Genomic DNA, 3664 nt, shown 5'->3' with positions numbered 1-3664 from the left:
CAACACATGAATCACAGAACACCAATCTGATTCAATTAGATACTCCAAGAGTAAAAAAAGACTTTGTTCAATAAGTTCAAAAACTTCTTCACAAACAAAACTGAAAAGGTCACTCTCATCCATAACTCCTTGTTCCTCTGTGCAAGATTTCTTCTGGAGATATAGCCAGCCACAGAAGTGCTGAATCAATGGGTTTTTAGATATGCAGCTTCCCTAAAAATCTTCAAGAGGCCTCCAGAAAGGCTTCACCAGCATGTACTCCATCCCGCAGCGAGGAAGGGTTCCGGTCTCCAAGGCCTTGATGGTACTTGACATGATACAACTTTTTACCCATTACCATTCCCATATGCAAAGTTTTTATCTGCAGTTATCCAAATTGTTTCCCTTCACATGCTTTTTGATTTTTCTCTTTGAATTGTCTCTTCATATTCGTTGCTAATTCTTCTATTGAATTCCCTGAGTTTTTCTGATTATTGGTTTGTAGTATTTCCTTATATGTTAAATTTTTATTGGTTGTTCACATCCCAAATATTTTTCCCAGGCTATTTATAATGTCCCACCAAGACAGAAATGTTTAATTCTAATGTCATAAATTCTACTTATTTTTGTCTTTATGTTCTGTGTTTTTTATCACCTTATTTAAGAAATCTTTTCTAACCCTGTTGTTGAAAAGATATTCTCCAATACTTTTATAATTGTTTTATCATTTCATTTTTATTTCTAGATCTTCAATCAAATGGGAAGTTGTTTTTGTAGGTGGTGTGAGTTTGAGACCTGTTTTTTTCCTCCAAATATTTTGCCAATTTTCACAATAATGTTTATTAAATAATTTATCACTTCTTCAGTCATCTTCCAGGAATTGGCTAAGTTCCTATAAACACATGGATTTCTTTAAGATTTTATCCTATTTTAGATTTTATTGTAATAACTATTTGGCATTTTTAGTATCTGTATCATACTGATTTACTATTCTTAGTAATATATTTTAGTATCTGGTAAGATGTTTACCCCTTTTGTTCTTCTTTTTATTAAAGAATTCTTTTAGATATTTGTGGACTTATGTGTGTCCAATTCGCTTCCGTTGCACTTTTTTTTTTTTAAATTCAACCAACACTTTTAATAAGTATAAAGTATATTTCTAGATAAATGCTAAAATTTATAGAAGTATCCCTAATGACTTAATTATATTTAACTTAATTACATTTAAACAATCATAGGAATTTTGGAATATATTCAATCAAAAATCAAAACAAGTGTTTGTTGAGAACAAGCACTGAACATTTTAGAGAACTAATTAATACTTTCAAAAAGACTTGATGAATATGTTGTTATATAAAATTAAAGGCCACAAGGTTTCCAAACGTTAAATCCCTCTAAGATGATACCCAATGATGTAAGTGCAGTTGCATAAGAAATATGTTTTAAAAATTGCATTTATAGCCAATTATTTTAAACACATTGTATTGATAAAGTCACAAAACTGTGATCTCCTTCATTACCTTTTAGAATCTATTACATGAAAATCTTTCACAATTTAAATATCTGTTATGAGATAGACAATGAATGGTCCATTTTAGAGAATAATAGAGCTAGACTACATTGAATGACATAAGATAAAATCACATGGGAAGGAGGAGAGCATCCTCAACTGAAACAGACTAATTTTAATATATAAACATGACTCATAATCTTTTTATACAATTTAAGACTAACCTTTAAGTTGAATTAATTTTTAGAGATTAATATAAAAGCACTCATTTAAAATATTCTTGAAAATGTTTAAGCACAAGATATTCTGATACCTGTAAATAGTTAAGGAAGTGAGTTATTTTCAACAGTTTCTACCTCTGCTGCGTTCAAGAGAATGCCCAGTCTCCATAAATAAAAAGCAAACAGAGGAAATGCATCAGAGAGTTGGAAGATAGTTCCATCATGTTTCTAAAGAAATTTCTTAACTCTTGGTCATTATGCCTTGACTAGCAGAGTGCTCTTTGGTTTCCTTTTGAAGAAGCTGCCCTACAACCCAGAACAACGAAAAATATTTCCATAGCATGTCACATTGGAATTGTCTTGCATGTCATTAATGGACCCCAGATCATCAGCAAAGCTGTTTACTTCTGCTAAAAGTAGAGATATAATAGATTTTCTCAACAAGCTGCAATTTTCTAGGGTTATCAGACTCTGAGAGACATAATACTTCACCTGAAACTGGTTTATTTGGTTATTCCCTCAAAAAACCTGTAGTAGTACTTTCTCAAATTCTTCCAACTTCTTGGAACACTTTTTAAAACTATCATTAGATAAGTTGTAATTACTGATCCATTTAGGTAATGTACCAATAGCTTCTATCCAAAAGCTTGAAAAATGAAGTTTGGGATTACAATAACAAGTGGTCAAGTCATCCAGTAACTGACAAGTAGAATCAGAGACTGTGGAAGAGTCTTTTTTTTCCAAGTGGGTTAGTCTGTTTTCACACCACCGGATTCTGCCAAGTTCTTCCGTTCAAGCAGACGCTGCAAGAACTGCCTGTATGAAGACAAAGGAGTTTCTGGGGTAACATTGGGTATTTTCACAAGAGGTAGTAGCAGGAAAAGTGGGGCTGCACAGCTCTCCACAAAATACTGAGACAGCTCAAAAGTTCAGTTCTCTGCTCATTTGATAAATCACATCCAGAATCTTCCATCAGAGTTGATATATTTTCAGAACTTCTAGGTTCCTGAGCCAACACCTAGGAAGATAAATTTCCACTCTTAAATGATCCTGAATAAGGCTTCAACTCTTGTTGTCCATTTCAACTCCTGCTCAGACACCAGCCTTGCAAGATGCTCTCTGTATTTTCTGCTTTTGATCAACTGCCAAATCCAGAGCCAGTTTTAAAGTTCTCTAATACCACTCTTGAATATCCATCTTGGCTTTTGTCCCCAAGAAATCCACACACCTGTGGGCCAGTGTTTCAGAGAATCCAGCCAAATGTACTCTCCTCAATTCAGTCTGGACTTTTTATTTTAATTACTTTTAATGTTGTTGATGACGATGTTGTACTGGAGATTGAACCCAGAGAGACTCAAAACACTGAGACATACCTCCAGCCCTTTTTTATTTTTATTTTGAGACAGGTCTCTCTAAATTGCTGAGGCTGGCCTGGAACTTGGAATCCTCCTGCCTCAGTCTCCTGAGTCGCTAGGATTATAGGCTGGCACCATTGCACCTGGCTAATTTTTTTTTCTAATTTAGGAAGAATTTATGTCTTTTTAATGTTAAATCTTCCTTCCACGAGCTGGAATCTCTCTCTCCATCTCTACCTACCTAATCAGGTCTTCTTTTGGGAGGGAGGGGGGTAACCATGAATTGAACTCAGGGACACCCTTTTATGTCCTTCAACAACATTTCAAAATGTTCCCCACGAAAGTTTTTTAATTTTTAGAAAAGTTCCCAAAAATTGTATAGATTTTGTTTTTGCTATCATAAACCCAATACTGTGGTCTATTGCTTTTTTAATTGGCTACTGATGTAAAAAAAAAATCTCTATTGATTTTTAATCCCTTGATTTGCATTCAGCAACTATGCCAACTCTTTTTAACTTTAATAGTTTGTTGATTCTCTTGTACTTTCTACAAAGTAATTAAATCCCCTGTACATACTGACAGTTTTGTCTCTTCCCTTA

The 3664-nt window shown here is 33.8% G+C and overlaps 1 pseudogene; it reads right to left on the bottom strand.

The window, feature by feature from the left end:
* Positions 1–1812: 1812 nt before the first annotated feature.
* Positions 1813–2907, bottom strand: LOC114085903 (meiosis-specific protein MEI4-like; annotated as a pseudogene).
* Positions 2908–3664: the final 757 nt, after the last annotated feature.

Source organism: Marmota flaviventris, chromosome 3 (genome assembly GCF_047511675.1).
Source record: "Marmota flaviventris isolate mMarFla1 chromosome 3, mMarFla1.hap1, whole genome shotgun sequence".
Lineage (NCBI taxonomy): Eukaryota > Metazoa > Chordata > Mammalia > Rodentia > Sciuridae > Marmota > Marmota flaviventris.
Note: the sequence above shows the minus strand (reverse complement) of the source record. Positions and strands in the feature narration are given on the sequence as shown.